Source organism: Andrena cerasifolii, chromosome 8 (assembly GCF_050908995.1).
Source record: "Andrena cerasifolii isolate SP2316 chromosome 8, iyAndCera1_principal, whole genome shotgun sequence".
NCBI classification, from domain to species: domain Eukaryota; kingdom Metazoa; phylum Arthropoda; class Insecta; order Hymenoptera; family Andrenidae; genus Andrena; species Andrena cerasifolii.
Window position 1 is genome coordinate 12,882,900 of NC_135125.1, and position 21,959 is coordinate 12,904,858.

The 21,959-nt window shown below is 50.9% G+C and overlaps 1 protein-coding gene across 1 annotated transcript in view; it reads left to right on the forward strand.

Annotated features, from left to right (window-relative positions):
* The first annotated feature begins 6,196 nt into the window (after positions 1-6,196).
* Positions 6,197-21,959, forward strand: part of LOC143371986 (somatostatin receptor type 2) — a 61,681-nt gene continuing 45,918 nt past the window's right edge. Inside the window, exon 1 of the mRNA XM_076817738.1 lies at positions 6,197-6,491. The gene's annotated coding sequence lies outside the window, so the exon portion shown is untranslated. The remainder of the gene's footprint in view (positions 6,492-21,959) is intronic.

The window sequence follows — 21,959 nt, forward strand, 5'->3', positions numbered from 1 at the left end:
CTTGCTCGTTAAAATGTGTTTCACCAGTCATTTAACGTTCCCAGTGAAATGCTAGATATGGTTCGTGAAACAGTAACTCGTAACATCGTTACGAACTTCGTTATAGGTTTTTCTCCTGAATAGATTTTTTGTTAATCCAATAGTATAAAAATACTGCAAAACCCCGACCGACAGGGGTTTTACTAACTATATTGTTCGCGAAACATATCGCCCCGAAAACTGACGATACATCCAGGTCTATTTAAAGAACACATAGGGCTGAGAGATATAATTAATACCCCGATCCTCGAGATATGCAAAGAATGATGTAGTTTAACAAACAAGGGTGCCCTTAACTGATCATCCTCGTGCTTCCAAGTCCATTCCGCCTAGGGGCTTATGGATAAGTGTAATTTAATTATCTTGTTCATTTTCATCGTACGATTCCAAAAGGCAGCTTATAATGGGGGCAGTCGTAATTGAATTCATTTCGTCCTTTCAGGACCATTAACTTCATCACGGATCCAGGGGGTCCTTTGGCGGCAAATCTAATCGCGATTGGGATTAATTCCAGCGAGGACAAACGGTTTGGCCAATACACATTAATGGGAGCCATCGCGAGCTTGCGGTTTGCTTCCGCGAGACACGCGTATCCGCGTATATCCGTTCCGCTGCTGCAATTAATAATCGTGCCCGGCGAAAATTGCGGCATCGCTCGAAATTCTAGACTTGATATCCTTTTACCCGGCCATTGTGTCAGCCGACCTTTGTCCCTCGTAATCGGACGATTAAAGGTCGAGCCGAAATGAACTCCTATAATTAGCCGGTGGAACTTCTGCCCTTCCCTTTCCTCGCCGCCCACGCCTTTCTCCCTCCCTCGTCACCCCGAGTTCGCTGATTGCCGAACTATTTCACCGTGCTACGTGCCCTCCTACCCTCTCCCTCTGTCTCCCCGTTTCGTCTGCTCTGAATGCTTCATTTGTCGCGTGCCGAATAAAATGACGAAAATTAACACGATTCACGCGGGGCGCTCGCACGAGCCCCGGCATCCTGCCCTCCCACTACAATAATTCGCCAGCCCCGAAACACCCTGCGCGCGATTCTTTACTCCGCCGTAGACGCTGCAGCCGTGACCCACGCCCATTAATTCCCAACGAGTGCGCGTAACTTGTTAGTTTCCAGGGGTAAAGGAAACGAGACACGAAGCTCGTAAAGTTTGCAGCGCTATTTGCCACGTACGCGCTCTAATATTCGCACCCGCGGCGGCGCGTCAGCCTCCATCGGAGCCAGGGGTATCCATAATTTCGCGGATGAGCGATATTTCCGGCCCCGGCGCTCGGAATAATATACACGCGCCGGATGTACACGTTTCGACGTATCGACGCTGTCGCGTTTAGGCTCGCTCGGTGATTCCTTCGCATCGCGTGTCGGCGAAATCGCCTCGCGATTACCTCGCGTCCATGCTCCAATCGATGCTACGGTTTTCCCAGCTTCCGTTTCCGGCGTCCGCGACGGCCGAGGAAGCTTCCACGCGTCACCTTTACAAATGCTCCCGCTGACCGAGTGGCAGCGTCTCGGTAATCCGTAACGTGAATAATTCACGAGATAAAGTGCAAGAGTAAATCCGCGCCTGGCTCTCCCGAGTCCATCCGTGTATGGCGATGAATTTACTTTTACGCTCCGAGGGTGAATTATTCATAGTTAAATTGCGAGGGAAAAAGTGTGTCGCGCTCGCGTAACCTCGAACTTCGTACCCCCCCACTCGCCCGTGTGCATGAACTTCCTTTTTCTTCCGTGCATAATCGCGAGCAACTTGAACTGCCCAGGACACAGAGGACGCAACTTCAGCGGTGAATTCACAGCACCGAGGTAATAAGGAAGGGTTTCTGTAAATGTATTCCCAAACTGTGATTATGCCATATTCGTCCTCAGGGAGCATCAGAGCCCTGCCCGCTGATAACGAAGCAGCTCGTCCACGCGGGATGTAGAACTTGTGCATTATTATCTGCCAATAATTGGCAGAGACAGAGATACAATCGATAGCCGAGTTACATCTTACGGAAGATTCAACGCAGGGGACGCTTACGCTCGGCAAATTATCCGATATCAATCGTCATTGACGTCGTAATTAGAACCATTCAAGCGTCCCAATGGAAGCTTAATTCGACTCGATACCCGGCCCGGGGAATATTTCCGCGATTTTCGATACCGCACACTATCGGATTACCGGTAGAACGCGATTGTTCCCGCAAACGCACGGGGGTTGCACGTGCGCTTAAAAATAGACCGCGAGCAGCTCGAGTGCTGTTTATTAGCAACGAGGATCCCGAAGTTCAGCGTTAATTCTCCTAGCCCAGGCGGCTAGGTGGAGCAACGTATCGGTATCAGGGGGATGTCAAACATTTTACGAGCAAACTTTCAAGCCCTAACAGGAGGCCTCGGTCCTCTTAAGAACTCCCCGGGAAATTACGAGTATCGCGGGCGAGCAGGCAAGGTAACGGGTAAGCTCGAGGCAGAGGAACCACTTCGTAGAGGAAGTGGGTGCGTTATGAAGGGGGTGGCTCGTAAAGCTCGGCCGATTTCGGTGCGAGTCTTTAACGATCTACTCTCTTCTTAATAACGCCGCGTGTCGGCGGGACTCACGCCCCCATCCAGTGGTTAGCACCAAGCCGAAATCCTTTCCACCGATATTACACGCGGGGCTTTCGATATTCCAAGAGATTACCGGATCGCCCGCCCTTCCCGCTTAATCGCGCTCACGCGAAACCAGACGTCGTTCAGGGCCAGGCTTTACGAGCAAAACGTTTTCACGACGTAGGCGGGTTCGATTGTTTTTTACGGCTTGCAGTATAGTTATGGGCTTCTATATGTAAATACCTCGGGTCGATGGACACGTTCACCCCTGATTTCGTCCAGATCCCTGGATCCCTGCTAAAGCGCGTGACACAGAAAGGGCGACCAGATTTCAGGCTCCCAGGTCATCCAGGCAACCTTTCTCTGAAACTTCTGCCCTATTACCATAGAGTGTCCGCGTGTGTCTGCACGTGCGGACGTCTGCATATGCATAATAGAACGAGCTTCCGGTTTTACCATGGGCGAAACTTTGTAATTCATTCGCCGTCGTTACAAGAAAGGAATTATACGGCCGCGGCAGCGACTCGAACGAGGGCTTTTCGCGGCGGCTGTGTTTTGAATAAATGAAGAACCACGCGAGAGTCGAGCTGAAAAGGTAAACACCTGCGAGAAATATTTATTTCGCGGTGCGAAACTTCAGGTGGCAGAATGCGTCAGCTATGCCGGCGAGGATTCTCAGGCAGCAAACCTCCGCTCCAGCAGATTTGTCTGTTGTAAATTTTCAGCAGCGAAAGTTTACGCGTGTAATGAAAGAGAGGCAACGTTTCACCGGGAGAGCAGCGTAAAAATGCCCAAGAGCGTCATAAATTGAGGCGAATATTACTGTAAAACGTTATTGACACTTCGCGCTGCTTTTACGTTTATGGGTAATGCTTATCCATCAGCGTCACTTTCTTCGATAGAGTGGCAGGTTGTTTATGCCACTTCAAATCTGAGAAACTTTAGAGATTCTTCGGGGGAATCTTCGCGGCACGACCCCTCGCACCCTACTGCGTTCCACTGGAGGCGTTTTAAGAATGACCTTTGATTGATCCTGGATGAGCAGAGAGGTTTGTACGAAGTAACTCGAGAGTCGAACATGAGCGTTCGGGGTCAGCTCTATTAATACTCAGCAGCTTTGGCCGCGGGAAATTGATTGTCGAATGAAAAACGGCGACTTTAAAAGCACAATCGAATGCTTCGTTTCTTAACACGATCTATGGGATTCTGGCACGTGTTTAGACACCGTGTATATCCGTTTCAGTCAGCCGTGTTGATTAAAGGGACGTCTCGACAAATCTACATTCAGTCGGTAAAGCGCGTCCGGCGCTCGTGTGTTTGTCTCCGAAAAAGTTTCATCCCCCAGTGGAAAACAGATTTATGGCGTGCATCCAATAACACGCGGAGGATGCATCGCCCAGGGAATCTGTTTCCTCGCGACATCGGCTGACGAAAACAGTGGGAGTCGATGAAGTTTGGCCGAAGCCGTAGAGCGTACAACTGGCAGTAGTATAGGTCAGCGCGTGGGTCGGCGCGCTACATACCTGAGGAAAAATAGTATTCCGAGAAGCGTGAACACTTGACAGTGTGCTTTCTAAGTAAGGAAGGGCGAGTGGATAACAACGGAGAGCGCGGTCGTTAAAATAATATCTGGAGCTTCCGTAATTACTCGGGAAAATAAATTAACGTGATTAGCGTTCACCTTCGAGTGAATAATTGCAAGCGTGCGGGACGAAGACATAGCAAGCCGCGTCGAAAATTCAGACATCGAATTTCCAGTCCGAAAGGCCCGAGGCTCAGGATCCTGAATCATTCTGGTCAACTTGAACCATCCGCCCGACATTTGTCGTATATCACCTAGGCGAATCTTCGCTCGAGATACGTCAAGATGAGAGACAAATTCTTATTCCGCCGGCAGCACTTTGCCCCGATAGTTGCGTCAAGATGGCTCGAGCCCCTTTTTTTCTTCTCCGTCTTTTATTGCACGCGCGATTGGACTTGAGTCATATCAATCTCCCGTCCGTCATCCTTGCAGCGAGAACGCTTCGAAGGAATTAGATCGCGCGATCGATCCGTCCGAGACGGGTTAAAGAAGCTGAAAGTATTTCCCCCGATGGTCCCTTAGCGGCGTCTGTCGTTCGCCACTCTATTTATTTAACACCGACGCCGCAATGGCAGTTCGTCACGAAGCAAATCTAATTTAACGGTCCATTAAATCGGCCGACTTTATTGCGAAGTCCCATCGACGGTTGCGGCTAATTTTATCGACGTCGCTGTGACCCACAAGAATTCGGCCCGCGCGATACTCCAGGCCGCTTTAAATCGACGATGAACGGCCGCCGGTGACGCGGGATTACGGGTCGTTCGCTCGGTAATTACTTCTGGCGAATTACGTTTGTAGTACGTTCTTATAAAAAGGGTCTCGAGTCGGTTCACGTTCCGCCTGCGGAGTGGAGCGTGGGCTCTTTGGTAAAACGCATTCGACCAATGTATATTCAGGGGAATAGCCTCCAGGATGGTGAAAATTTCAGGAAGGCAAAGTGTCTTTTCCTGCTGGTGCCGTCGTTTGGAAGTTCCAGGGAGTTACGCCAAGACAATATCCCCCTATTCGCCATTCGAGCCTTCGAAAATTTCTCGCTGCAACGACACGATTCCTCCCCTACCCTCGCGCCGTGCCGATCGTGCCTTATGCAAATCCTCGCCGCGGCATAATGTCCCGGCAGGAACGTATCCGTGGCTCTTATCTGCATCCGCGTGATCGCACGATATACCAGTTTTCCCAGTCGACTTCCCCTCGATCGTGGACAGAGGGAATCGATAAGTCACGAGCTGTCGCCCCAGACGACGTCTGCGGAACGTGCCCAAAGATAAAGCGGCCCGTCGAGACGTCTGCGGACCGGTGCACGATAAACGAATCGAAATTTTATGACGCGCCTATCCGTCGTGTGTCGCGCGCGGCGCGCCTTTGTCTCGACGGCGAGCAATACGAACAGCGGACTTACATCTGCGCGGCTAACGAAGCTTCCGGCCGTTTTCCAGGGCACACGGGGCTCGCTGGAAGAAAATTGAGCCGAGTCTGCTCGCGTGTATCGCGGAAGTGAAAGCAATTTCAGTTAACCCCCGAATTCCCTGTGCCGCCCAGCACACGACGGCATTATAAACCCTTAAATCAAGAACCGCGTATCGAGGTCAAGCAACGGGATCAAGAGGGGAGCCAGAGACTATTCCAGGCAAAGTACTTTCGCGCGAGAGACACAGTTCCCCCGAGATTATTCTCGCAGCGTGACGAGCCGCTCCAAAAACAGTAATCTCGATTGCCTGAAGAGGAAAAGTAGTTTCGCTACGTACCTTCGAAATCCCTCTAGGTGGGACGATTCCTGGCGAGGGGGTGGCGCGAGAAAGACAGCCGGTCCGCCAGAGGGGTAGCGGAGGCCAGAAGGAAAGGCAAGAGTCTAGGTTTAATTTAATCGGGGGAGCAGCGTTGAAGATTCGTCGGGGCGCCTGCGCATCTGAAGTACGTCCCTGGACCACCGACCGCTAGTAGCACACGCCGACGTCGGCGTCGTGGCCGTCGTGGTGGTGTTCGTTGTCGTCGTCGCGACGCCCAGTGACCGTGCCGCGTCTCTCGAGCAGTGCGCGTCCACACGTCGCGACGACACGGCTCCTCTCGACGCTTCTTTCTCGTGCTCGATCATTTCAACCCCCGTGCCACCGCCACCGTAACGCGGCCACCCTTTGTGCACGTGACACTGTTGCTACCACGCTGTGAACGCTCGCTCCTCAGCAAACAGACAGTCATCCTCCCTCCCATTCTTTCTCCCTCGTCCAGCGACCAACGACAGGATGCCGCCGAGAGGTTAATCCACGTTACCCCCGAGGACCTGAAACGAGACAACAAGGTAAGGTCTAGTCGCAACAGTTTAATTGCCGCGACACCGGAGCCGGGCGGCGCCAAGTTACGCGGGTTAAATTTAGCGGGCGATTTTCGGGTGGCGAGTGTACACCGCGAGGCACTCGTGCCTCGCAGGATCGAGGTCGAATCGTAAATTTCAGATGACATTCAGGATCTCAACGGGAACTGCAATTTTTCTCAAGCTCGTTCCACGTGCCGGCTCGGCCGCGTTCTCGACGGCGGGCGTTAAAAGCCGCAGCGAACTCGTAAAGTGGTTCGTTTTGATCTCGCGTAATGTTGAAACGCGCGCGGTTTACGCCGGTGACGTTTGACGTGCCTCCTGACGTTTATAGGGCCGTAGCTAAAAATATACATTGAATTCTGGATCCGGCGTACGTGTCGTCGAAAGATACGCCCTGGGAAGCGAAACGCCGCGTTTATTTGCGCGACGTGTGACGTCCCGTGTAGATTACGCTGGCGGGAAAGGAATACGCGCGCGTGAATAATTCATGCCTCTATAACAGAACGTTTTGCAGCATTCGTCGCATAAATTGTTGTATAAAGGAACGAGCGGTTAAAGTTTCCTGTTATCGCTGTCGTCGTCCTCGCCGTGGCGGAATTTATTTGAACGCGAAACTTTGTTCGGCCGCGTGATCGATATGGGGAAGAGTTGCTGGCCAGCACGCCGCTGCTTTCTCGAAATTCTTCGGCGCGTTGCTTCCAAAGATTGAGGAGAACAGTGGATCCGCTCGCGACCCTTCCTACCCTCCCCAATTCCATCGGGGTGTATTGGCTGCTGGGGCATCCACGTGTACCACGGTGGCAGGGCTTTCCGCGTTTATTTACCAGATAAAAACTGGAATTTCGCCGGGAGTGGCGGGCTGGAAAACTCAGACAACAGGGAGAAACCTCCACCGGCCCTTTCCTTTGACGTAACCTGATGAAAGCCCGCTGGAATTGGCACGGTTCGCCGGAACACGCGCGCGATCTTTGGAAAAAAAAGAACCTGGTAGTTTTCCGAGTAAATACTGGAGTGGAAAACTGGAGCACTTCGTGAACTGCAGACGCGCGAGTTCTCATCTAGAAAACGATATTCCTTCGATGAATTCGCGTACCATATTTCCTCAAAGATGTTACGTAATCCACGGCAGACTACGGTGCTCAGACTAATTACTACTCCATCCTTTCGAGACTTCGCATCGTTCACTGTCGACAGATGCAGGGGTAGCTTGTCCCTCGTTTAGCATGCTAATATACACGGTGCGAGGAAAAAATGGCCGACCTTGTTCCCTAGCCCGATAGATCTTTTCATCGTCGAGCGCATTGCATTAAAGCATGCACGACTCTCGGTCATTTCACTTCTCCCTTTCCTCTGACGTTTCTCCGCGTCGCTCGCTACCGTGCTCGCGGTGCTTGGCTATGCATGCGAGTCCCTGTCGCGTGATTTCTTCACGGTATTGCCCGTGAACACGTTTCCTCGATGCAACGCGTCTCTCAGGTTGTTCGGACGCACGACGTGCCGCGCGTCTGACGGACTGTTTCCGACGAACATTTGCATCTCAGCACGGGGAATAGCAGTTGCGAAAGGTCGAAGCACGGTAGAACAATGATTGCTCGGAGATCCTCGTGTCGAGGAAAGATCCAATTAATTCAGACGGCCGGGGTTCATCGGTATAACTTTCGGACAAAGGATCGCAAGAATATTAAAGTCGTTTGGGAGGGAACTTGTTTCCGCTGGCGCTCTGACTCCGCTAGGAGAAAGTAGGACAATAGAGATCGACGGGAATGGAAATTCTAGGGAAGAAGGCATCGCCTGAAGTGGCCGTTCGAAAGGACACGTTGCGCCATTCCAGCTGAGTCAGTGAGTTACCGAGAACGGACGTCGTTTCTTATGCAAGTAGTTCCGAAAAGTCGAGCGGAACTCCCGATGCCCTGGCGGACGCGACCACGGAAGAACAGAGGGACATGAGTGGCCACCCTTCGTCGACACTTCGTCGCGATTAAGTAAATATTCATCACGCTGAACGCGCCGTCGCTCCCAATTAATCAAGGGTAATGCGTGCTCGTGCTAAGCACGTGTCGTCGATCGATTCAGGAAAGCGTCCACGAATTACGCAATAGCCCCCTCAAGTGGAGTTATGACAGAAATCGATGATGAGGGTGCTCGTCGAGTTAACTGGACGGCGAAAGGATGACAGAAGAAAGCGAGCTCGACCGGTGTCGTACAAATCAACCGTGCAGGGATCTCGACAATTAAAGATCACTCTCCCACCCGATATCCTTATAAACCAGACACCGCGTTCACCTAGGCGTGGCCAGGATGATCCTTGGGACGAAAAATTGAAGCTTCCCCACGCGCGGAGAATCCGTGCAAAGTGCAACGTGCAGGTAAAACCACTCTGCCGTAATGCATCGAGGGAGCAGCTCGTATTTATCCTATCCGCGACTCGGCGCGCTCGACAAAGGGACAGGAACGCGGGAGTATCCTGGATACCGTTAGTGGATTCATCAGCGAGAACTTCATTCATCGCCAAGACAGCCGATCGATTCCGCTCGATCGATAGCTAGCCGCGGAACTTACGAGGCCCAGGGACTTGGCGATGGCGACGAGGGAAACTCGCTTAACATCTGATAACCCCGTGTCAACAGCGGTACACTTCCCAAAATATCGTTCAATCAAGCCAGAGCTTCGGATAGCAAACTCGGCCAAACTGCTCAACAGATGGCACTTCCCTTCTTCCTCCTTAGGCGCCAACGACGAGGCGTGATCCACGAAACTGTCATATTCTGGGGAACGTAGACGAAGATCACTGCTAGCCGGCGGTTAACTGCGATTCAGAGGGTGTCGGAGGGCAATAAATATGCATCGAGTCGTGCGAGGTGTCGCGAGACCGGTGATCGATCGTTGGTATAGCACGTCGCTCTGGAATATTGTAATTACACCCATAAATTTTGCGGCATTAGTGGCTGAGGGAGTAAGATGCGTTCGCGTAACAGCATCTATAATTAGTGAAACACCACAGGACGAAACAAGCTCGCCTCCCTCGCAGAGTACGTCAACCCTCTTCGAGTGACGTACTCGCTGACCCGAGAGAAGAAGCAATCGAATCGAGACATTTTTCACTGATTCCCTGATCGAATTGAGCAAGCTCCGAGCGAATCTCTTCTCTGTGCATCACGTACACGAAGAATGGCTGCCACCTTTATGTTACAGGGTTATCGTCTTGATTAGAATTGGGGAAATTTCTCTGAACAGTTTCCATATTTCTCGTCGACGGACTCCGTTCCCGAAAGTAACTCCACCGATGGGAATTTCCTTCTGGAATGTATTTTCGCGCGGTCGAAAATAAAAGGTACAGTCCCATTCACGGACTAACCAGTCCGGAAATCCCTTTTTCACGCGCACCTTGAAAACTGTGGCGCCCCTTTGTTGCGTCGTTATCGGCGGCTCTCTCGCCCGACGGAAAGTCGCCTCGCGTAATCAATGTACATTACGACTGGGGCGCATGGTCGATGGGTTAAAAGTGAAGAGCTAAACGACTTTTCAGAGAGCTCGTTCTCCATTTACATCTCGATGGACGCTCGAAAACGCTCGGAAACACTTGAAAAAGCGTGGCCTTCGCCGGCAGGAGCTAGTATTTGGAAACATCGAGAAAGAACGTTTAATATTTACCGGCGATTCGATTAATTCAGCGAAATGTCACGACCCGTGGCACGTTTAAGGGGCGTTAAAAATACGCGAGCTAGTGCCACTGTATTGTTTTCGCTGGATGGAGACCAACACCAAGGTCCTCTCGTTCCTCCAGCGTCACTGAAACACTCGATCATTCGTTTATTGAAATACATTCGGCGCGAACAATCGAATACCAAAATACACTCCTGAGCAGATGTTGCCGTAGAAATCCCGAAACAGAGAGGCCTGTGTACATCTGAACACGAGGATATCCGTCGTGCTACGTAAACATTATTACTATTATTATTATTTCGACGGGAGAACCCTTTAGTATACAAAGCTTGAAGAATTCAGTACAATAAATATATATAAAATAACGTAACATAAACAGACAAAATAAATTAAAACGCACAATATAAAGTAACGAGAAAAACATAACAACATAAACGACGACATCGCCAAACCACTGAGCGCAAATTAAGGAGATGGTAGTCTCCTAAGTACCAGAGTCCTAAACGAGGCGAAGGAAGTTAAGAAAATATCTAATTCAGCAGGGCACTGGTTTAGCTCCTCCGTAGCACGATTAATGGGATCGGCAGAGTAATAACGATATTTTGGGACTCGGGATACAAAAAGGGGTCTCAGACGCAGTGACCGTTGCGGAGCACGAAAACAAATCCTTGCAACATGTTCCAGTTGAATTTCTTTGGTCCGATTTACTATATTGTTATACTTCTTGGATACGCGAGAGGGTGGCCGAGAAAAGCGATGCTTGTGCAAACAGTCTGCCGTGGGATCGTCAGCCTTTATTTATCGACTCAGCTCGCTATTACAAACAGCCTCCACGAGAGGAACGGCGCGTGATCGAGGATGCTCCTTGAAAGGGCTCGATCGCGCGAGTAGATACGATAGATCGGGGTGAATGCGTCGACGCGATACCACCGGATCTCTGGCAAGCTGTTGCGGCGATTTTTCTTCCGTCACATCGAGCCAAAGACTCTTTCGTTATCGGTTCCCCTTTTACGCGTTCGAGATTGCTCCGTGTTTATCAGGGACCGTTTCTTTCGCCTGTCGCGTGACACGCTTGCTTTATGCCGCCCCCTGTCCTTTCCACATTTGCTTACGAGTCACCCTGCTTCCCCCTAGCTAGAAGAGCTCTCGTTCCCTGTTTGCGCGAGCCACCCCCCTTCGGGGTGTTTTAATTTTCCCTCGTAATTTTCATATTCATATTCAAGAAACACGAGAACAACGGTGGTTGGAGGGGGAATGAAAGCTGCCGAAACAATTATCGTGTTTGATTCCTCAGCGGATGGAGCGGGAGGGAAAGCTACTTAAAGGTACTCGTAAAGAGCACCGTCGACGAGTCATATTTCTCTCTTAGCGCCAGAGCTAACGACGCCCCCGAAATCCGCTTAGAACACCAAGAGGAACTGATGCGATCGGCCGGGGCACTAAAAATCCACAATTAGCGCAAGTTGCCGATGCAGAGATCCTTTCCATGATTATTATTATTATACGAATCGACTCGGACGTCCTGCAACTTTCACCGCTGTGGAACTTTGCGAAGTTCTCCGTCGGCTGCACGGCGAACGCTTAACTTTTCAGGTCGACTGCCGATGGCGAGACACCCCGAGGTGTTCTTGTTACAATTCCACCGCGGCTCCTGGGAAACTGCCCTCCCTCCGGCATTTCGATCATTTGTCTTCGATAGCGAGCAGCGACGATTCCTGCATTAATTCGATGGGAACGCGGGAGGTTTTCTCTGCTAACGAGCGAGCCCGAACGGACAGGCTCGTCCTTTCAATAAACATGCGAAGGGATTTGCATTAATCCACGGTTCACCGACGCCGAGAACCTTGTTCGACCAACGAGCGACTAGTTTTTCTTCGAATAGTCGTCGCTTCTTGCGATTCAAAGTTCGTTCCCTCGCACTGGGCCCGATGAATTCGGCTCGAGCGATGAATCACCTAGGAATTCGACAGGTACTTTAATCGATTCAGTCGCGTGGAAATTGATCCGATTTGAGCCAGGGATGGTACAGCAGTTTTGCCACTGGCAACGAAGGGAGAACTTGAAAAGTTCGCTCGAAAGGACGCGGAGGTGTCTCGAACGAGTCCGAAGGATAGGGTCAGCTTGTCGCGTGATTCTGGGAACGAACAGCGGATGATTCCAGATCCAGAGCTTTGCTTTATTAACGAGTGTAAACGCGGGATCGGGACGGGCGCAATATAGCTGGTACATTGTGGGGGATGCGAACGAAACTTGTGAAGGTAATCGAGAATAACACGAAACGTTTTCAGAACTCGGTCCAGCACGCGATCAATCTTCGACAAAGCGTTGAAAGTGGATCAAAGGTATACCTACTCGAACCACTTGCAAGTCGTGGTAAAAACTCAGTTTCTTAACCTCCGCCCCAGCGTGAGCAAACACTGCGAAATAAATTCTTCGCGTTCAAGGCTCCCCCTTTGAGAAAACTGAGTCCCTACTAGACCACCGGGGCTCCTTTGCCAATTACTCTCGCACTCCGCGACTTTTCAACTTATTCCCCCGAGAAACAAAGAGCAAATTTTGCTTCACAGTTTCGACTTATTGCGCTATGAACAACCACTTCTCCCCGATTGTTCCACGGACGTTGCAAATTCCAGCGATTAAAAGTCCATCGAGGAAAATATTTATGAAAACTCGAGGAAGCTCATCTGCAAACGTTTTCAAAGAAGGTACGGTGCTCGAAAGGTGATTAAAAGTGGGCAAAGGGGAGAATCGTGGGGAAAGGGTATGCTTTCCTACCGAGTAAGTCTCTTTCCGAGGAACGAAGCAGAGATAAGCCAATGGGGGCGTCTGTGACACCGGATTTCCTGTGAAGGAACGAAGCGACGCGATCCGCTATCGGGACGCTGGATCTCCAGCGATTCGATTTTCACCTGCAGACGGGAGAAACCAGCGGGACCAGGGAAAATTGAAGAAACGACGGCGGGTACCAGATAATCCTGGTAGATCGCGGGGATATAGCGCGACAGAATCGAAGCCGGAGGAACACGCTTATCCTGTCTGGATTCACCGTGACACAGAGGGGGGGAGAGGATCCACCGGAAGCTGCACCCCACGGGAAGGGAAGGAGCTCCGCTGGGAGCAGGTACAAAGAGCCTCGGAGGAATCCGATATTCGAGACGCACGGGGGTCAGTGGCTGGAAAGCTTCTCGCGATTCTGCAGACGGTTGAAAGCTCTGGCAAATTGAAATCTGGAGGAAGAATCAAAGGTTAGAAGTCGTAAAAAAAAACGGAGAACAAAAAGAGAACTATTCTAGAAGAATCAAAGGGATCATTCGCAGCCAAATAGCCGAAGATGCATCAGAGTCGACGAAGGAATCACGTCGAACGTGGCAGCGATCGCGTTGTGATTTTGCCGAAGATGTTAAAGCGAAACCTGGTCAGATAAATAGAAGATCTGACTTCCGACCTGCGGTCAGATTTGGTGGAGCGGAGTGCAGGAGAAAGCACGATCGAGCATAGAAAAGGATGGATCCGCCCTGACGCGGTTTAGTCCTCGAGTTACCGCTGCCGCACCCTCTCGGGCCTGACATGCGCCATGACCCGCATATAGGTGTCCATAGGTGGTAGGTTTCCGTGCACCCTCTCTCCCTTTCTCCCCCTCCTCCCGTCTCTCTCTTTCTGTCCCTGTCTGCACCCTCCCCGTGTCAGCGTGGCGAACGCGGGTGGACGTGGACACACGCGTCGTGAAAGATACGACCGGTGTTTCTCCTTCCCTCCAGCCCCGTCTGTTATTAGCCGTACACGCGGCACAATAAACGGGGGGTGGGCCAATCCATTGTGAGATGCGACACACTACTCCTCGCTGAGCCACGATAAGTCCGGCCGGAATTCGTTGATGAGACATAGCTCGGTCGAAGTGGCTCGCCAGATCACCAGGTGTATTAAATTTCGCGGTAATGCGGCTGCGCCCTCGACAAGTTTTTCATCCTCAAAATTGTCTGGCTACGATGTCCCTCGACATTCAAGGGGATCGAGTAGCACAGAGGCGGCTGTTCATCCAAGTGCAACGTCGAGAACCTCCGCCGATAGGCTGGTGAAAGTTTTACGAGCCCCGACTGACAGCTCGCGGGGCGATAAAAATTTCACAGCTTTTCGGGGATCCGTTGCCAAGCTACAGTTTGCACTTCGAGATGGAGGCTCTGCTCTTTTTAATAACTACAGCGACGGCTAAGGAAAGATTGAAACTTTGATGTAGCTCGCCTTTCGAACCATCGCTGCTGGGGGATGAAAACGGGTGCGAAGTGTCCCGCTTCTATTTGCGCGTTCGCACGACGTCCCGATTTCAATAAACAGCAATGTATTTCCACCGTAAAAACAGCGTGAAATTACGACCGTTGGCGCACGCGATTCCCCGCCTCCACCCTTCTACTTTTTAATGTAAATCGAACGGGAACGCGTCGATTTTTCTGCTCGCGGTCCCCGCAGGGCCGGGGATATTTATAGAGATTGAAGAGCGTATTTTCACACTAAATTTCGCGGCAAGGGATTACGCGACGCGACACGCACGGTCTCTATCTCCTGGAAGCCGGAGGGGGGGCACACCCTTTTGTCATGTAAATCGAAGCAAGAACAGATCGATTTTTCCAGCCCGCCTCGTCCGTCGAAAAGGGGGACGGCATATTTATGCAGATCGAATAACGTATTCGCGAAAGACTGATCGAATTTAGATCGTTCCTTAAGACCTCCCGGTAGCCGCCACCTACGAAAAACTTTGCTCGCCCTTCGAGTGTGTCCCTGTTGTATTCGGAATTGAAAAGGAGTTCCTAGACAGGGTGAGTAGAAGCAAAGGGATCAGAGGGAGTAAGAATCGAATGAACCAGGTCAGAATGAAGACAACAGACAAACTGAATGAAGTTGGAGAATAGAGTAAACGATAACAAAAGGACAACGTACAGAAAAGTCAAATATAGAAAAAGGATTCAATTCACAAGGCGCGACAATATTTTTAATCCATAAAGCTGCAGGTCGTGAAAGTATTAGTCACTATGGCGCCAGTAACTTACTCTTTGTCCCGTATTCAATTCTTCCACGATCGTAAATCGATTACCCCTCTTGCCATCTATAATTCTTTATAATGGGAGAGAAAGGAAACAAAAGATCCCCGGCTCGTCCACGAATTTATCGCGGTACACTGTTCCACCGTGCGCAACCACCCCCGAGGGTGAAATTCGGTTCGCGGCCCGGCCGCGTGTAACACGCTCGTAAAGCGTGTTACGCGACAAACACGTAGCCACGGGGAAACTCGCAGAAATTCATCGGCTAACAAATCGGACGTTGCTAAGGGGCCTCGTTGCATTCACCAACAAGGGGTCCAACTAACGGCATTCAATTTCCCTCAGCTTCGTCGATATAACCGACATAGAACGTAGTTCACGTTTGGACGTTGGTTTCGCAAGTACCCTCAACTCGGGCGCGTGTAAAACTGGCCGTGGCAGGAGCTACCGTCGTCGCGGAGAACCGTGAACGCTACGGTTCGACGCGGCAGCTGTAAAATCGCCTTTATTGCCGCTTAAACGGGGCAAATTGGCCAGGTGGCAGGAAAATAAGCAACTCGTTAACGGACTCTACAGCTGCTAGTGAAACGGAAGAAGAAACGGCGGATTTTGCGAGCTCGCAGTCGGCCAGGTTATGGAACGCTTGTTTAATGCGGGTAGTTTACGCTGTTGCGCGAACTTGTTGCGCCCTCCGTGACAAATTAACGTCGGACGGGAAATTTCGGGGTAGTAGGGTTAGAGGTGCGGTTCAACTCTGCTTTACCGCCGCGGCGACTGCACTTGCAACAGTAAATGCCAAAGAACACGAAGTTCGCGGGCACGGGGAGCGTGTAAAAGTTAAATGGTAGAAACTGGGTTAACTATATGTCGCTGGGGGATGAAAGCTTGTTCCAAGTGGGATTCAGGGTGCCACTTATCAAGAATTCGATCTCACAGGTGTCTCTACACTCGACGAATGTGAAAACAGAGGATTTCGGGATCAATAGTTCCTAATTCGTTCAAGCAAAATTGAAATGGAATATCTGCATATTTGCACTAGGTTTGCAGCTCAACAGTCGTATGACCTGGTCGAGTAATATATTCCACTCGCGAGCTGGTATTTAAAACACCAGCATTTTCGAGACCACCTCTCGAACTCGTATTTAAAGCACCAGCATTATAGCTCCACGGTGGAACAATGGAACGGGCAGACAGGGAGCAATGAAATACACTTGCATGTCCTAATGCGACCCGTATGGGCAGGCGATGCGTTCGATAAAGAGTTCTTACACGGTTAACGGGAGTCAGGAGGTTTGGAAGTACCGCGGTGAATGGGCGTTAGGCAAACAGTGGTAGCAGACACGGGAGGCAGGATCGATGAAAGGGTTAACATGATCTGGTCGGCAGATAAAATCTCGGTTTCTTAGGAGTGGCAGCTTCTCCTTTTGTCTGGAGGTATAACGTTACTTTTCGTCCCTTTTTCGTCTGCCACTACCCCTGCATCGTACTCCGTCCCTGTGACAGAGGCATAAAAAAGGGAGAGAAAATAAGGGGAAAAGAGCGAGAACCACGCAACACCGATGGAATATTACCCGGCTATATTCCGTTCGTTGAAACACTGCAACGACTAGCTCGAATATTTTGTCGCGACCAGGACGATCTGTTCGAAGCTTGCCAAAAGTATTTCGTCACGAGAGAAGTAAAGGATATATCTGTGAGCGTGGATATCGGGGTGTAAAAGTTTTCTATGCTTTTAACACTCTGCTTGCCTATTTGACGCAGTTGAAGGAAACTTGAAACGTTATCTAAACTACTACCGTGCCTCTGTAGTTCCGCACGTGTCCCAAATTATGAAGGAACTTGCGCTACGTTAATCGTTTCGGAACTGGCGAAAGAAGGGCAACTTGCGCTCCAAGTACCTAGTACTCGAATGCTTTTGACGCACGGTAATTTTCTATTTGTAACTTCGAAGTCCAATCGAAGCACTGTAATGACGAATCTCCGTGCATATTCCACCCCCCGTCAACTGTAATCACTTCCCACGGTAGCGATTATCAGAATGGGCGCCAGCGTCCCTGTCTGTTGCGGATGTCGAGCGATTACCAGCTCGCATCTTCGCCGACTTACTTGAGTAATTCAGCCGTCGCGGCCACGTTGCTAGAACTGATAGCACCCCTCGCAAAAATGCCCCTGACATTCCGGATTCATTTGTCGCGGGGCGACGGGCAGCATTAAGCCCGCGCAAGTTCCAGCATTAAATTATTCCCCCGGAGTGGGAAACGTCGGCTACGAAGAGCCGCGTCGCCTTCGGCCAGCAAACGAGCACCTTCAACGACATTCATCACCTAACAGCTATCGCTGGAAGGACTCGTCTTTGTATCCCCCCTACGGAAACGACTTTTGACGATAGGGCGCGACGATTAATTAATTCATGTTCGTCGCAGCTTCGCGGACTACGCTTCACTTCGTCTTCTGACAAGGAGTGCTTGTTCGCTGGATGTCTCGAGCTTTAATTCTTTCCATTTGCCAGTTTCTCTAACTGACGGAGAAAAAGGTCCCTAACAGTCTTCCAGCCTGCATCTTCCAGCATCACATTTCCTAATCTATTTACTATAATTGATGGAACCCGTAGAGTAGATCGATTGATGCTAACGGTACACACTTTCACTTGCTTCTACCGAAACGCGGGAATCCTTTAGATGGAGCAACCTTATCGTTATGAGATCTCGCGGTATCCATAAGCGAAGATCTTCAAAAATATCGCCCGCGATAATGGGGCGTTGTCGTCGTTCCTCGCAGCCATTCCGAGATAAGCGTTCGCCAATTGCGCAAAAACGCTTACCGCTCCGGAGTCGTACGATTCTTTCGTTTGCCCGTTTTCATTTTCGCGATTCATGCGCGTAATCGCCGAGGATCTCGCTCCGCGGAGTTTACATGCAATAAGAGGATTACTGCTCCCGCTCGTATAATGGCAATTTTGAGTTCGCCCGCCGCTGCCGGCGCAACGGAATCATCCTATACGTTTTCATTGCGGCATGACGCAAGAAACGAATTACTCGGCCGGGTCAATCTGCGCGCGCTTTAACGAAGGAAAATGCGGAAAAATTACGGTCGGACCGGGCCGCGGTCGGCGTGCACGACTTCGCGGGGGATTTAAAGGGAAAGAATAAATGGCTGCGGGAGGAAATGAAAATAAAGGCTTCGACGTGGCCTCGACCGGGGAAAAGCGCGCCCAGCTTCCACGATCGATCCGTATCGTTTCGCTCAGCTGCGAGCGCAATCGCTGTGCTGAAATGTCGGCGGTATTCCTGTCACAAAATTTTTAGTAAAACGAGCAGATATGTATTTTACATCGCGCAGAGAAGCATGGAATGTTTCGCGCCGTGAAAACTATTGTTCCCCGGCTGCGGGCCGAACAAAAAAAAAAAAAGTCAGCCTTTTCCCTCTGTGCACCGTTCTTTCACTTTACTACGGATAAAGCGACGCGTGGCCGTCTGTATCGGGGCGGAAAAAAGACCGCGATCGAACGCGGCGCAAAGAAAGGAGTATCGGTCGTTTTCTCTTCAGCGTTCGCGCGGAAACGGAAAACAAACACAGAAACAGAGCCAGTCACCCGTTGTTGTTGCCGGCAGTGGCCGGAGCTTTCTCGTCCGTCAATTTTTCGCTCCGCCGAATGGACAGAGGGAACGTCCGACTCGTTGGGCGTTTCCACCGAATAGGGTAAATTAATAAAGCTGCGTTTTTCAGCTGTTCGACATGCGCCTGTAAAACAGATCGATACCGAAGCGGATTCAACCGGCTGAACGACTCTTTCCCGATTGGAATTCCCCTGAGTCCAGGCTCCTTGCCTAAAGAAACTTCCCTCCGTCCTTGCCCGCAGAATATTCACGAGCACTCGGATCAGTCGCTCGTATAACGACTGCAGGATCCAAAGATACAACCGTAGTCTACGTGCTTTCGACCGCCTCTCTATTCTTATTCACTGGCGCATACAAAATCTCAGATAGGATCTTGAAAATGTCTATCCTGAAGAATCCACGAGATCGGGTCCCGTCGCAGTGCGTTCCGCCTCGGGTTTCCCATGATCCGCTCCAGGAATATACAACCAACATGCATGCAAGCAGCGAGCATACCTCCTCCGTTTCGCGTCGCCAGTGAAATACAGACGTACATACGGCGAATAGCACTACACATCGTTTAAATGGGATAAATTTGTTTCAGAACTCGCGGGAATGACGCGAATGCCGCGACACGAACATTAGCGCCCAAGTAGTTTCGACCGAACTCGAGTTTTGCGTGACGGAGTTTCAGTTATTTCTTGCTCGACGGAGGCGAAGTAGTTGCGGCGACTCGGTAAACGCCCGCGCAGGAATTTCCTACTAATTAATGGCAAACGATTCTGGAACAGTCGTGCAGAGTTTTCGTAGGAAATAGCTGCGGTCGATACCCGGGATATAGTCACGGTTGTATTTAATTCGAAACATCTGTGGCCACTTGCCGAACGACCGTGTTCGAATTCGGCGTAAAATAGTTGAGATCGCTTCGTTAATGGCCACATACGCGTTCGACACGAATTAGTTTCACCTGTACCATCGACGGCCCCCGCTCGAATTGGTCTGAAGTAGTTTCGGCCGCTCAGTGGTCAGACACGTGTAAATTCAGTATAAAGTGGTTCCACTAGCGTTCAGTTTCGATCCGACGTAGTTGCAGCCGATCCGTGGTCAGAGGGGTTAATTTTGGCACGAAAGTCGTTTCAGGAAGGTCCGAACTCGATCAGGAGTAGTTTCTGTCCCTTCGTGGACGGCCACGTTCGAATTCAATCGAAAGTAGTTTCGCTCCCTTCGTAGACAGCCGGGCTCTCGAGTGTCGCTGTAAGTAGATTCATCCTGTGCGTGGGCAACCGTATCCAAGATCGATGGAGAAGTAGTTACGCTTGTTCCTAGCCAGCCAGCGTCGAATTTCACCTTAAGTAGCGGTAGCAACTCTGTAAACGGCCGCGTTCGAATTCGACGTAGAGCAGCTGCAATGGCCATGTTAACTGATGCACCCGCGTTCGTCGCGAATTAGTTTCGGCTGCTCAATTGACAGCCTCATTCAAAACGCAACAAAATACTAGTTCCAGTGGATTCGCGGTGAGGGACGCGTGAATTCGATGCTATTAGTTTCGAATACGTAGTTTCAACCACGTGTGAGGTCCGAGTGAAGTAGATGCAGTCGCCATGTGGTCAGACGAGTTTAATGTTTAGCGTAGAGTAGTTTTAGTTTGTTCGCGAGCGGACATGCTCGAGTGTCGCGTCTAGTAGAATCATACACTGCGTGGACAGCCGTCGGGCTGCGGCTCGACCGCGCGAGCAAGTAGTTAGGGTCGCGTTTGGTCAGCCACCCTCGAATTCCGTGTAAAGTAGCGGTGTATGTCTTCAGGAAGAAGTAGTACGAGTTCTTAGTGAGTCGCTACTCTATAATGAGCAGAGTTAGATACAAAGTGGTTCGTGCCAGTAACCGCTGAGCCGCGGTACGGGGAAAGTTCAACAGCAAGTAATCTCAGTGAGGCTGTGTCAGACCGCGATACTCCGGTAGAATTGAGAGCACGATTCGACGCTGTTTCCTATTCGATTCTCGATTCGAACAGAGCCCACGCTTCTGTCTCTGCTATATTTGGCCCCTCGTGGCCACTCGGGACACCTGAAGCATCCGATAATCCTGATCCCGATTGCAACCAGTAGTTTCGCAACTACCGAACCGACCACCACTCGTGGCCATCGTTTCTCGGCGAAGCTGGAGAAACAGCGGGACGGAAAATATTGACCAGAAAGGAAGCCCGTGTCCAGCTACGTTTTCACGGACACTTTAGCAGCGCCGCTGCTCCTTGAAAAATCGCCAGAGCGATAAGGGCGACCCCATAAAGCGCCGGCCACGCACCAGCGAGTTTCATCTTTCCGTTGACTTTACGCTGATCGTAACGGGGCGAATGAATTACACACAAACACGCGGCCGTATGGGACAATAAAAGCCGCATAAAATGATAAACCGACGTGTACAAAGCGGATGGCCGCGTTTTACGCGCGGCCGCGAGAATGCCGCTTTAGATCGGTCCGGTATAAACCGGAATGATTGCGAAAGAGCTTCGAAAGAGGACCGGCACGAACGAGCCACGCGCTTTAACCGTCGAATCATCATTCGCCCGATGTACTTTACGATGACTGTAACCCTGCGAATCGCCCCTAGCGGGATCATCCTCGTTCGTTTCCCGCACGAGCGGTCTAGGTTACGCAACGGCGTAACGCAACAGCCGTTGCAAACAATACGAACAGGGGGGATGAAACGACACCCGGAAGATTACAACGCGAGCCGACCACTCTCATTCAAGGACAAGCATCCATCCTTCGACCAATGGTTACGACGACACGGAGCATTGACTTCGCGTCACTCGAACCAGGGATCGATACGCGTCTCCACCATCGAAGCCTACTCTTTCTCGCTCGTCTGTCGCATTCCCCAGGTGCCAGAGAACATCTCGCGGCCTCGAATCGCCTCGAATTCCCTGGAAATCTTTACGAGCGATTTAAGCTTCCCGACGAGAATCGTCGTCGATGCTCTTCCCCCTTTAGTTTCCCTGGCTTCGTCCACCAGGATTCGATCAGAACACAGCGAGCTGTCGCGCATTCCCTGCCCCTGTGCATCGCTCGCTAAAGGAAACGTGTAAAGAGTCGCATCGCGAGTATGGAAACGGGATACCGGGCTTGCGTCATTTTTAAAGCCGAGCGGGGAACGCGTACCT